The 15,172-nt window shown below is 37.2% G+C and overlaps 2 non-coding genes across 2 annotated transcripts; both read right to left on the reverse strand.

Moving 5' to 3' along the window:
• Positions 1–6,979: 6,979 nt before the first annotated feature.
• Trnad-guc (transfer RNA aspartic acid (anticodon GUC)) lies at positions 6,980–7,051 on the reverse strand. Its single transcript has one exon. It is a non-coding gene; the product is annotated as a tRNA-Asp (tRNA).
• A 5,751-nt stretch (positions 7,052–12,802) lies between these two features.
• Trnad-guc (transfer RNA aspartic acid (anticodon GUC)) lies at positions 12,803–12,874 on the reverse strand. The gene has a single exon. It is a non-coding gene; the product is annotated as a tRNA-Asp (tRNA).
• Between the last annotated feature and the right edge of the window lie 2,298 nt (positions 12,875–15,172).

Consider the following 15,172-nt stretch of genomic DNA (forward strand, 5'->3'; position numbering starts at 1 on the left):
AGTTGTTCATGATTTAATTTTAGGACCATAGTTTTGCCATGACTGTCTTTTATTTTTCTTAAGTGTGAGATAATGAATATTGCCTTTTTCCCAGTTTGTTTACAGTCAATGTTAAAACATGTTTTACGAATATGTGGAACAGAAGAGGAACTCGGGATACATTCATCAGCAATTACATGTGATTCATCAGAAAATAAACTGAATAGGATCAGTTACATAGAAATAACTCGTGCTTTATTCTTGCAGTGCATAATGTGTGAAACGAAGATAAATTGGCCTTTGTATATTTCATCTTGGTGATTATGAGGCATCAGTTGGCATGACAATTCGCATTCATTAAACAGATTGGCTTCTACAAGGGATAAATCCAGAGAAGAGTATGAAGCAGTTGCAGGATGTTGATATGTATGAGAGCCATTATAAAATAATGGATAAATCATTATTTGAGAAGAAATCCTCGAGTATCTTTCCCTTTGTATTGGTGTGATCACTTCCCCAAAGTGGATTGTGGCCATTGAAATCTACCATGATAATGCAAGGATTAGGGAGTTGGTCATAAAGTGCCTGAAGATCAGATTGCCGAAGAGAGAATGGTGGCGGAATAGATAGTGAAAACTAAAATATGCAGTGTGACACGGACTGCAACTGCCTGAAGAGGGGTATTGAGCGGAACAGGGCTGTGAATGGTGCCCTGACTCACCAAAATTGAAGATCCTCCAGTAGCTTTCTCACCTGAAGGAGAAGAGCAATGGTAGGAATCATATTGTCTTACATTGAATTTATCTGTGGATTTTAGGTATGTTTCTTGCAATCATAATGTTGATGGTTTGAAATCTTGAAATAAAAATGGTAAATCGTTTGTCCTCTACAGTTCCATTGTACAATGTACGAATACATTCGGAATTTTAATTGGGGATCTACCCCGGCTTTTCTTAGAGGGCGAAAATCTATGTGTTCTATGGTGGCTGTTGTCGGACACATCCATATCCTCGAGCGATCCAACTTGTGAAATAATTGGATCTGGTTGTCTGATTCTTTTAAGGCTCTGCCACTCTGATATGTTTTTTATGAATCTGTCCTGGGTTCGGGTTTGTTTTTTGCGACTTGTTTTACATTTGTTTCGGATTGCGTTTTAGGATTGGACTGAGATGATGATTTGTCTTGAGAAGTTGTTTGTGAAATGTTTTTTTCTAGAATAGTTGTTGAATCAGCAGATAGAGAGATCACCTCAGGTATAACCTGTCTGACATGCAACGGCTAAGTAATGAAACAGGCTGTGAAACGCGTTGAGGAGCAGGTTGTGAATTTGGCCGAGAAACAGCTGCAGAGTAAGAACTGAACAAACTTCTTCATCCAGACGAATCTTCTTCAGGTCTTGAAATGAGATGTTCCGTTCATGGTTTATTTTAACAATTTTGAATGCAGGACAAACTTTAGAAGATGAAACATGACCGACACAGGTCACACAAGAGGGATCCTTCAGTACTGTCTGCACAGTTGCCACCACATCGTGACGAGCAGCCTGGTCATCACATGTTCTAGATCCATGGCCAAAATGCTGACACTTGTAGCGTCTCAGTAGATTAGGGATGTACATATCCACTTGATGCTACAATAACCTGCTCTAAATGAATCAGGAATTTTGGGAAGGCCAAAAGTAAACAAGTAAGTATTGGTCTTAGTGACCTCACCATTTCTCTTGGAAGAAAAGCGCTTGACAGAAATAACATCTTTGGCTTCTTGGTTCTTCTAAAATGTCATCTTTCGTCATATCAGCAAGACTCTGTCTCGCACTATACCTTTACTTCTATTTTAAGTTATCCCACCATATCAATGGCTCAGCTTTAAGTAAAAGGGTGCCTATTTTTTAATGGAATGTGCAATTTTCAAGAAACTGATTGTTAAAAATCCATACTCCACGACCTCTTTCTATTGTTGAAAAGTCGAACCTTGATGCAACTATAATGTGATCACTCACAGAGGAATATCTAAAGTAACAGTTGATACCACATGGAATAAGGTCTCTGGAAACAATTATCAGATCAATCCTTGATTGTTCATAGTTCCTTTACCGCCATATATCAACTAGGTTGTTTTTGTAAAGAAAGGTGTTTAAAACGTTGCTACTTTGGATGTTACACGGTGTGTTCTTAGGACCTTTATCAAGTGAAGGATCTAGTATTTCATTAAAATCTCCAGCGCAAATTAAATGCTTATGATTAACCAAATTCTTTATATTATTAAAAAATAGTATTCTCTCTCTAGGTTCATTTGGGGCATACACATTTAACCAAATCACTCTTTTATCTTCAAGCGATAAAGACGCCTTTAGTAGACTTCCATCATTATCCTATTGAAGCATGACAACCTTTTGTTTAAAATCAGGAGAGATCAATAGAGCAACTCCTTTTCTAACATAATCAGCATTAGAGTATAAAATTGTTCCTGACCATAAGGATTCATAATTTTGAATGTAATCATCAGATCAAAAGGTCTCCTGCAAAAAGGCAATATCGACGTGTGATTTCACTAGTAGAGAGAATACATTTTGCATTTTAGTGAAATAATGGAGTCCATTCACCTTCCATGACCATGTTGTGACCATTGCAAATATGAGTATGAAATGTATGTAAAAACACATTATTAGTTTATATACCATTCTCAGACACGCCTGATATTTCTCGTCGATCATTAACCTTTTCTTCTTTCTTCTTCTTTTGTTCATCTTTTTTATTTCCTCTCAATGTATTTTTGAGTACAATGTCTGTGAGCTTGGGTTGTAGTTTATTTCTTCTTTCTCTTTTCTTCGGGGGCCGGTCGGGTAGCCTAGTGGTTAAAGCGTTCGCTAGTCACGCCGAAGACCCAGGTTCGATTCCCGACATGGGTACAATGTGTGAAGCCTATTTCTGGTGTCCCTGCCGTGATATTGCTGGAATATTGCTAAAAGCGGCATAAAACCATACTCACTCACTCTTTTCTTCGAAGATTTGTTCCATTTAGCAGGTGTTACATTTCCATGTCCATCTCAAGGAAAAGATTGCTTCGTTGTGTTATCCCCACTTGCTGTGACATCTCCAACACGATTATCGGCAAAAGGTATGTTTGAGGCTACCTCAAGGTTTCCCTTTCTTCTTTTTCCTCTATTGCTCCATCTTTATTTTCCTTCTTTTCTTCGTGTTCGGGTTTCTCAACAGATTCATCATCGTTATCCAAAGCATCTTCATCCCATGACCTTTCCGGGGCTATTTCCTTTTCTAGCTTCGACTCCGACATACTGGACTGATAACTGTCACCCTCGTCAAGGAAACAGCTGCCGGTACCAATAGGTAGAGACCATAGACCACAAATACGTTTTGGTTTTCTTTCAAAGTCACAGTGTTTGGCAATGCACCCTTTGTACTTGAAGGGTTTTGTGTCTGGGCATTCTTTAACAACGTGTTATCTTGCATTTGCAACATAACCTTTCTTGGTTGTTGTGAATCACACGAAAGTACCTATATCCGTCTAAAGTGTTGAATCCCTTGACAAAGATGTGCATTCGGGAGGAAAAGCGACACGCACATACCTTCTACCATGAACAATGTTCGTGCATTTCAGGGCTATGTGTTTGATGTAACTTTTCAAAGTGATGCCCCTTTTGATGAGCATATTTCCTATTTCTGTATCGTCAATATTAGGTGGTAGGTGTAGGAATGAACCTACAACACTTTCACTATGGAGTAACCTGAAGCTGATGGGTTTATTTGCAATTTCATAGGTTTCTGCAAGAATCTTTGCTTCGTTACTGTCCGGGACTGTGACGTCACTCTGTTCCTTTCAGAACGCATGCCCATACATCTGACACATATTCCAATAGCGCATAGTACGCAAGCACTAATAATGATCACAGGAGTACATGTAATAGTTAAACATTATATCTAGTTTTCAAATGGGTGCTTAAAGACTAAGCTTTCTCCATCAACCTGTAGAAATGAGACTGGAAGAACATAACGTTCAAAGAATTTATACGGTTGTTTGTCACGTTGATATTTTACCCATAATGACTTGAAATACCGACGAATATAACCTTAGAAAGACATCAGTGAACAAATCTCTGAAAATATCAACAGTATTATTCAATTCATCAGAAAAAATAAACATATGGAAAATGTCTTCAACAGCATGCTTACACACAATACATTCATTTGAATCTACTCTCCCATATTTGTATAATTTGTCCTAAGTGTATATTTCATACATACTTTTAAATCAAGATTAATTTGTTCTGCAGATTTATCAGTTAGAAACACCCATTTCCAGGTGTTTGCTTAAAGAAAAGACTATTACGCCCTTTGTCATGGTTGTGGGCATATGTTTCTCCTGAAATATTCAATTCACAATGTTGACAAAAATAGGTTCCAACACATCCCAAAATGTGACATAAAATTCAACCGTAAGCCCATCATTACCGGGTGCTTTAAGTCGCTTCATTCCCTTTAAGGCTGTTGTTATTTCTTCATCAGTCATACCCACATCCAGTTTGTTTCTTTCTTCATCTGATATTTAATCAGTTACTAAACCTAGAATTTCATCCTGCTTATCTGCGTCAGTTTCTACTGCTGAATATAGGTGAGAATAAAACTTGTATGCATGATCCAATATGTCCTCAGTGGACTGAACTAGCCCATTGTCTGTTTCAAGTTCCTTTACACAGTTAGCTTCTTCTTTACTTTTTTCCAGGTTTAGAAAAAAACGAAGTATTTTTATATTCAACACGTAACGACTTTTTAAGTTTATAGTATTCACTTTTTTCTCTCTTAGCTTTTTTGCATGAATAATAGATAGCGCATCTTATGAATTTGACATTTAAACAACCCCACCATACCAATGGTTTTGATAGGTAGGTTTGGCACACAACATTGTCATTAATAATATTTTGAACTGCGTTTATGAATTCTGCATCTTCTAATAGTTTATTGTTAAGAATCCATAAACCTGGTCCCCTCTCAACTTTACTGAAATTGATATGAAGACAGTTGATATTTTATGTAGCTATTTATAACAAAAGAAATGAGTGATCTCGATAAGAGAATTAAATCTATATGTGACTGCTTGATGACACCATCATCAATTTGATGTCTTGTATATTCCCGTTTGTTTGGATTCCTGTATCTCCATATATGACACATATTGTTGGTATTCAATAACGTTTGTAAACGATTACTACTTTTCATACTAAATGTTTTCATATTAACACCTCTGTTTATAATACACATCTAAAATTGCATTATAATCCCCTCCAGCAATTACATTATCACTGCAAAAATAAAAAATTCCAATATATCTACATTCCATGATGAAACAATCATGACAAAGAGTACTGTTGTAAGTAGAGATGGATATTTCATGTTAACTGTCTGAATTAGTTCCAAGGTGTCTTTTTTTCTATTATTTTTATTTGAATTTCTCTCAGAGTTCATTTTTTCCTTTTACTAGTGACCGTTTGGTATGCATTACTTGTGGATGGCGGTTGACTGGTCTCAGGAGTTGCTTTGTTCGACATCTGAGGTTTGTCAGTGCTTGGATCGTCGTTTTCCTGCATTTTAGACACATTGTCATTATCTTTGGTCATCACGTTCAAAACTGTGATGTGGTTGCCGAACCTTGCAGGTGTTTGAACAGGCTCAGCTGTCGGTATCTGTGTTGTCATCATCACTCAGCTCTGTATCATACAGAGCAGGATCTGAGGGCTCAATGAAGCAGTAACATCTGTTTGAATGTAGGCCACATATCGTGCATCTCTTAGATGTATCACTAAGTGAGGCATGATCTTCAGGGGCGTTATTTCTGAGGTGGTGCGCCTTGTGCATTCGTTAACTATGGGCACTCGTGAAAAAGCAACCTCCTCGTGGTGAATGCTTGACCCTGGGTAGAATGCTTGTCGTATGAGGCGACAAAATTGGGCAACCTGTTTGCTGTGGGTTGCGCCCCTGTGTCAGTGGAAGAAGGGATTCTGGTGGTTGAGCGCACTGGAGCCAGGAACAGTGTTCCTTTTGCCCAACACGCCACTTCGACCCTAACTTCGCCTAGACGGGTGGTAGTATGGGCCCGATTCTGTAAACTGGCTGGTCAAGCCATGCCCTGTGCATGGACAACTTAGTTATAATGTTAAGCAATGGTTTTGATCAGGACATATTCAAATCTTAAATATCATGTCCTGTAATATGTTTTGCCTTGAGTCCTATGCCAGAAGGCGGTGGCTCATGGGCCAATCTGGCATTATTGACCTCCGGGTTCTTTTTGTCTTCAGGTACCTGTCTACGGCAGAACCAGCCTGACTTGTCTCCTGTTTGACAATTTTAGCTACCTGCGCCCTTTTTGCTGGAGTATAGCACCCCTGTAGCCCTGGTGTTTGTAGTCGGTTTCCACTTCAACACTGTCCTTGTTGACGCTCCATGGTGGATGGGGAGCAGGGGTGTTGAATCTTTTCCTTTCATTATGGCTACCTCACAGCTCACTGGTTCTCGTACAAAAACGAAAAGAAGGTACATCGATTGTGTCTTCTTCTGATGAATCTGAACTTAATGTAGAATCGTGGCAACGATTTCTGGTTGTCGAAGGAGTTGATGGAGAGCCTCTCAGAATCAACCCCTTCGTGGTTTCAAAATATATCCAAGGGATATGTGGTATAGTTAAAAACGTCACTCGTCTCCGGTCCGGTTCCCTGCTTGTAATGCGCCAAGAGACAACAATCTCTCAGTTAAGACATTCACACGCTTATAATCATTTCTATTGGGTGTGAATTTATCTATGAGCGACAAAGGGCTGCCACTGTTTCATCCTAACTGTTAACATTTCCATAATCCCACCAGAAATGGAGAGTAAACCATTACCAAGAAAACCATTATAAAAGCAGGGGCATTGGTGTCATTGACGAACAACAATCTGAAGAAAGGGGTAGATGGATAGTTCTTGAAAAATCTAAGCTTAAAAAGATGTACTCCCCGGCCGGGAAATGAACCCGGGTCTCCCGCGTGACAGGCGGGGATACTGACCACTATACTACCAAGGATTGGCTGAAAGGCACAGACAAAAATAGTAAGCTGTAGAGAGCAAGGCATGCAGCTAGCTCTCATCCAAGTTAAGACATGCACACGCTTATAATCATTTCTATTGGGTGTGAATTTATCTATGAGCGACAAAGAGCTGCCACTGTTTCATCCTAACTGTTAACATTTCCATAATCCCACCAGAAATGGAGAGTAAACCATTACCAAGAAAACCATTATAAAAGCAGGGGCATTGGTGTCATTGACGAACAACAATCTGAAGAAAGGGGTAGATGGATAGTTCTTGAAAAATCTAAGCTTAAAAAGATGTACTCCCCGGCCGGGAATTGAACCCGGGTCTCCCGCGTGACAGGCGGGGATACTTTTTTTTCTCTTTAATAAAATGTTTATTCATGATAGAAATATGTACAATAAAATGTTACAATGCATATGAAATATGATCATAGCTTTACATTCAAATGGCTAAACATTAAATCTTGTTATCAAAAGGGTGTTTAAAGATTAAACTTTCTACATCAACGTGTAGAAATGAGACTGGGAGAACATACCGTTCAATAAATTTATATGGTTGCTTGTCACGTTTATATTTCGCCCATAATAACTTGAAATGCCGTCGAGTATAACTTTTGAAAAACTTTACTAAATCTATTCTTGTATTTTGAAGTGTCATAATAGTTCTTCTCTTGAATACAGAGATTCTATAAATCGAAAGTAGAATATTGAAGCTTGCTTCACAGGATTTAGCTTCCTTTGAATTAAATCCAAAGAGAAGCCAACTTGCAAGTTGATTTAAAGTATATCCAGTGTTTTTAAAGACATCAGTGAACAAATCTCTGAAAATGTTGATAGTATTCTTCAATTCATCACAAAAAATAAACATATGGAAAATGTCTTCAACAGCATGCTTACATATAATGCATTCATTTGAATCTACTCTTCCATACCTGTATAGTTTGTCATAAGTATATATTATGTTATGACACACTTTAAAATCAAGATTAATTTGTTCTGCAGATTTATCAGTCAAAAACACCCATTTCCATATATTTTCCCAATCCACATTGACTGCAAATTTATCCCAGTAAGCTTCAGACGTTGGCTTTGTAAAATGTCTTTTCTGAAGTAAACTATAACTAAACTTTACAGAGAAATCTTTTGACGAAAGTACACCATCATTTATGGCAATATATATGTCATGATTATCCTCTTGATTAAGATCCCGAGTATTGGTGATAATACTCCTGCGCCAATCCTTAGGCAGAGATGATATAATAACGTTGTAGGCATTTTCGATAATTGAACATTGTACATCATTCTGTTTTTCCTGAATTAATTCTACAACAGCAGAACATGGTAAAAACCCAGGGATAAATTCGTAAGAAATGTCTTTAACTTTAACTACTCCAGCTGCAATAAACGAGTGAAAGAGCAGCGTTTTCCCTTGGAAACGCACGTGCGGATTTTGAAATAATGGCTGGTTCATGATCTCCACGTGCTCACTTGGAAAATGTCTCTTGCTGCACGTGATTGCATCCCAGGCTGACAACACTTCAGCATAAAACGGGTGTATCTGGGTCAGCGATACCTGGTTGTAAACAATGCTGAAAATACTACTTTTTAGACCCATGTTTAGATACCTGGAAAAGAACAACCAACATGTATTTTTCCATAATGAGTGAAACTGTGGATTGAATAGTTTTTGGATATTTTTTGTTCTGAAGGCAAACATTTTGAACTTGAAGCTTGGGAGTGCTAATCCACCTTGATAAAAGTGACCTATACATTTTGATTGCTTTACAAGCGGATTTTTATTATTCCAGACAAAGTTAGAAATACACATTTCAATTTCCCTGATTGCCCACATTGGTACTGGTTGTGCACATACAGTGTACCACCATTTAGATAGAATAAATGTGTTTACAACAATTGATTTACCTTGGAAGGTTAAATTTCGTTGTGACCACAATCCAAACAATGATTTCATTTTAGCAATTTTAGTTTGCCAATTGCCCTTGTCACAAAGGTTTTTATCCGGGCCAAGGAAAATTCCAAGTATTTTAACACAGTCGGTTTTTACTGCAACAGGAATGTTAAAAGAAACATGATTTAAGCGGTTTGTACCAATACACAAAACTTCTGACTTGGAAAGATTAACTCTGGCTCCAGTAGCTAAACAAAACTCATTCACTGTATTAAAGGTATTGTAAACAGATTGGACATCAGATACTGTGACAGTAGTATCATCAGCATGTTGATATAAGAGTGATGTACAATTGTCAGATAATTTAATGCCATGAATATGCACATTATTCTTAATAAGCAAATTAAGAGGTTCACTGATGATGACATACAGTAAACTGCTAAGTGGATCTCCTTGTCTTACAGACTGACTTAAGGAGAAATATGGTGTTAGATGACCATTAACTTTGATACTACTTTTCAGGTCAGTGTATAAAATCTTTATCCATGATATAAAATTATCACCAAAGTTCAATTTTTCAAGTGTTTTGAACAAAAATGAATGTGAAACTCTATCAAAAGCCTTCTCCTGGTCAATAGTGACAATATAAGCATGATCTTCATTCTCATCTGCAAAATCAATAACATCTCTCATAGAGTGAATATTATCAGATATGTTTCTCCCTGGAATACAACATGTTTGTTCAGGGGAGATAATTTTAGACACAACAGTCTTTAATCTTAAGGACAATGTACGGGAGATAAGTTTTGAATCAATATTCAAAAGTGAGATAGGCCTGTAATTACGAATATCTCTTTTGCTCCCTTTCTTCTTAAAAAACAGACTTATTACGCCCTTTTTCATTGTTCTGGACATATGTTTCTCCTGAAATATACAATTCACAATGTTTACGAAAATAGGTTTCAACACATCCCAAAATGTAACATAAAATTCAACCGTAAGCCCATCATTACCGGGTGATTTACGGCGCTTCATTCCCTTTAAGGCTGTTGTTATTTCTTCACCAGTAATACCCACATCCAGTTTGTTTCTGTCTTCATCTGATATACAATCAGTTACTAAACCTAGAATTTCATCCTGCTTATCTGCGTCAGTTTCTACTGCTGAATATAGGTGAGAATAAAACTTGTATGCATGATCCAATATGTCCTCAGTGGACTGAACTAGCCCATTGTCTGTTTCAAGTTCCTTTATACTGTTAGCTTCTTGTTTACTTTTTTCCAGGTTTAGAAAAAATGAAGTATTTTTATCTGAGTCTAGAGACCACTGAACCTTGGATCGAAGAATCGCTGCTTGACATTTACTATGCTCAAAACGCTCTAAATCTTTTTCAAGATCTTGAATATGGGTGATATCATGATTTGGAAATTTAGAAAGTTTTTCATATTCAATACGTAACGACTTTTGAAGTTTAAAGTATTCACTTTTTTCTCTCTTAGCTTTTTTGCATGAATAATAGATAGCGCACCTTTTGAATTTGTACTTTAAACAATCCCACCATACCAATGGTTTTGATAGATAGGTTTGGCACACAACATTTTCATTAATAATATTTTGAACTGCGTTTACAAATTCTGCATCCTCTAATAGTTTATTGTTAAGAATCCATAAACCTGGTCCCCTCTCAACTTTACTGAAATTGATATGAAGACAGTTGATGTTATGATCACTAATACTTGAATATTTTATGTAGCTATTTATAACAAAAGAAATAAGTGATCTAGATATGAGAATTAAATCTATACGTGACTGCTTGATGACACCATCAACAATTTGTTGTCTTGTATATTCCCGTTTGTTTGGATTCCTGTATCTCCATATATCACACATATTTTTGTTATTCAATAACGTTTGTAAACGATTGCTACTTTTTATATTAAATGTTTTCATATTAACACCTCTGTCATAGTACACATCTAAAATTGCATTATAATCCCCTCCAGCAATTACATTATCATTGCAAAAATAATTGGTTATTTCATCAAAGAAGGCTATTCTCTGACCAGGTTGATTCGGAGCATAAACATTGATACATGTGTATTCCGTATCTTCTATTTTAAACACAACCTTCAGGATTCTACCATCAATGTCTGAATAGATCTGTTTAACGTCATATGGAAATTTGGAATGAAATAAAATGGCAACCCCTTTTCTTTTTTCTGTAGTACAATTACTGTAAAATAGTTTTCCATGCCACATATGTTTATAATGTTCAATAAAGTCGTTATCCCAGAAGGTCTCTTGTAAAAAACATATGTCACTGTGAGATTCCTGAAGAGTTGAAAAAACAGTTTCTAATTTTCCAATATTTCTGAGGCCATTAACATTCCATGATGAAATAATCATGACAAAGAGTCCTGTTGTAAGTAGAAATGGGTATTTCATGTTAATTTTCTGAATCGGTTCCAGGGCGTCCTTTTCTTCTATTTTTTATTTGAATTTGTCTCAGAGTTCTTTTTTTCCTTTTACCAGTAACTGTTTGGTAGGCATCACTTGTGGATACCGGTTGACTGGTTTCAGGAGTTGCCACGTCCGACGTATGAGGTTTGTCAGTGTTTGGATCATCGGTCTCCTGCATTTTAGCCACATCGTCATTATCTCTGTTCATCACATTCAAAACTGCGAAGTGATTGCCGAACCTAGCAGGTGTGGGAACAGGTGTGGGAACAGGTTCATGGCTGTCAGTGTCTGTGTTATCATCACTCAACTCTGTATCATCCAGAGCAGGATCTGAGGGCTCAATGAAGCAGTCACATCTGTCTGAAGGGAGGCCACATATCGTGCATCTCTTAAATGTATCACTAAGTGAGGCGTGATCTTCAGGGGTGTTGTGAATGTCTGAGGTGGTGCGCCCTGTACATTCTTTGGCTATGTGCCCAAGTGTTTTACATTTATAACACCTTACTTCTGGACAGTTCCTCATGACATGGTCAGGAGAGTCACAATTGTAGCACACCCTGATCTGATTATTGTGCAGCACTCTGAAGTATTTGGGGCCGTGCACTGTATCGAAACTCATCGAGTATGGAAGTGATTTAACCTCTGGGGGAAATCTTACTTTCACATATCTCGTTCCATCGACAATATCAGTGCCCTTGTATTTTCGCCTTCTAATTGGTGATAGAAGTTCGATATTTCTGTTAACAAGCTTGCCTCTTATATCTGAATCCTTGATGTAAACAGGTAGGTGCATGAAAGAAACCATAACGGTGGGGTTATATAGGAAGCTACATTGATATATGTCACCATCAATTTCCAGTCCTTCATCTACTAGTAGCTTTGCATCGACAACGTCTTTCAGAGATAATTCAAAGCAATCCCCACCTCTCAACACAACTCCGGTCACATGTCCCACCATCTCCAGCGCTCCTCTGATAACGGCCTCCGCACGAATCTTAGATGTATCTCCCACATCAACAATAATCGTTGTATCCTTCGAGAACACATCTTCAAAATCAGTTACTGTTCCAACATAAACAATTCCATTTTTTCTCGGGACTTCAGCCGCCATTTTAACACGTGCAGTGCAAACAATGCACACACAAAGTCTCAAACAACCTCAAAATCCGAGATAATGAATGTCCAATACGGTCTGATCTGTCCAGAACAAATGTAGAACACGGGTACAGAATATTGGTGTGGATAGCATACTCTGCACAAGTAAATTTACCATCAGTCACGAGAGCCGAGGTAAACACATCCACCCTCTCAAACCAAGGGAGGCAAGGGGTAGATGGATAGTTCTTGAAAAATCTAAGCTTAAAAAGATGTACTCCCCGGCCGGGAATTGAACCCGGGTCTCCCGCGTGACAGGCGGGGATACCGACCACTATACTACCGAGGATTGGCTGAAAGGCACAGACAAAAATAGTAAGCTGTAGAGAGCAAGGCATGCAGCTAGCTCTCATCCAAGTTAAGACATGCACACGCTTATAATCATTTCTATTGGGTGTGAATTTATCTATGAGCGACAAAGAGCTGCCACTGTTTCATCCTAACTGTTAACATTTCCATAATCCCACCAGAAATGGAGAGTAAACCATTACCAAGAAAACCATTAGAAAAGCAGGGGCATTGGTGTCATTGACGAACAACAATCTGAAGAAAGGGGTAGATGGATAGTTCTTGAAAAATCTAAGCTTAAAAAGATGTACTCCCCGGCCGGGAATTGAACGCGCGTCTCCCGCGTGACAGGCGGGGATACTTTTTTTTTTTTTTTTCTTGATAAAATTTATTCACAGGAATATAATACAAACGCAGACAGTGCTGACACTGCCACCACAAAAATAAAATGGTTATCACAGAAGTAGGGTGGCAGTGTATAACATTCCGATTCTACAGACAGAAAATATGAGAAATAGTCTTTTACATTTGATTATCTAAACACGTCTTTACAGATACAAAAAGATGAATGCAGATTGAACACGTTCTTTATACGTTACATGTTTCTATTCTAGAGGAGGTTTGAGAACAATCTCATTTCCATCTAATGTGATAAATGTATTGGTCATTATATATCTTTGAATAAAGATATGTAATTGATTCATTTTGGAATAGTGAAACAACAAAAGGCTGAAATGCCGCTTAATCAAAGATTTGAAAAAAGCTTTCATGTGAAATGAGATTGTTTCCTGACTCATAATAACTCTTCTTTTAAATACAGCAATGCGATATATTGACAATACAATGTTCATGAACGGTTTACATGACAACTTCTTTTCTGGCAGGAATCCGAACAGTAACCAGAGATTTAACTGTCCAAGACTAAACCCTGAATCTTGACAAACATCTGTCAACATGTCATTTAATAGAGATTGCAAGGAAGATAACTCTTGGCAGAAGATAAACAAATGTAAAATGTCCTCTGTTTCATTTTGACACACAGGACAAACATCAGTGTTTGACAATCCAATTTTGCACAGTTTATCATATGTAAAGATAATATTGTGAGCAATTTTAAAATCCAACTGTATAGAGTCTGTTGATTTATCTTTCTGCCACACATTCAGCCAAATATCTTTCCAATTAATGTCCAAAGCAATATTATTCCAAAAAGAAATAGCAACTGGCTTTTTGAAGTGTTTTTGTCTGAATATTTCGTAGCAAAATTTAGCTGTTAAAACTTCAACTGACATGTCCTGTCCATCAATCGTGCAGAAGATGTCTCCAGAGGGAAGGTTTTTGCCGACATCAGACAAAATGATATTTTTCCATTCTGATGGAAGCGCGTATAAAATGATTGCATAGCATTGTTGTATAGTGTTTTTGTCCATTTCAGGTAAAGTATCACGTACAATGTCTACAATAATTTGTGAGGACATGAATTTTGGAATAACTTCAAAACAAATATGTTTAATACAAATAATTCCACTTGAAATAAACGATTGAAACATAAGAGTTTTTCCATTGAAAGTAATTAATGGATTTTTAAAAAGTGGTTGATTCATGATATCATCTACATTTTGAAGCAAGGGTCTTTTCCCTCCAGTAATTTCATTCCATGCAGATAAAAGCTCAGCATAAAATGGGCTTATGTCTTATAAATCACCCTTATTATGTTCAAGAGATAAAACATGAATTCCCAAGTTCATTTTCAGAAGATGTGACATAAAATATAGCATTGTTTGTTTCCAAATACAATTAAGCTGGGAATTAGCAAAAGCCATCAGCAACTTAAGTCTCAGTGCATATTTTTTAAAACACAACTTTGGTATATTCAGACCACCATCTAAACAAATACCAATACAGGTATCTGATGTTATTTTGGCAGTTTTATTGTGCCACAAGAATTTACTAAACATATGATTAAATCTATGCTCAACCCATTGTGGGACAGGTAGTACAGTAAACGCATACCATAAGCGGGAACTCATAAGGATATTTATTACAACTGCTCTACCCTGTAGAGTAAGTTGTCTACGTAACCATGAATTTAACAATGTTTGAATTTTGTCCATTTTCTTTCTCCAATTCAACGTTTCACACATTGCTTTATCCTTGCCGAAATAAATGCCTAATATTTCAACACAATCTTTTTTGATTTTAACCGGGACGTTGATTGAACAGTCACGAAGGTTATTTTTACCCAACAACAAAACTTCTGATTTTTCTATGTTGATTTTTGCTCCCGTTCCTTCACAGT

The sequence above is a fragment of the Haliotis cracherodii genome, unplaced genomic scaffold (assembly GCF_022045235.1).
Source record: "Haliotis cracherodii isolate W230 unplaced genomic scaffold, xgHalCrac1.p SCAF_6, whole genome shotgun sequence".
NCBI classification, from domain to species: domain Eukaryota; kingdom Metazoa; phylum Mollusca; class Gastropoda; order Lepetellida; family Haliotidae; genus Haliotis; species Haliotis cracherodii.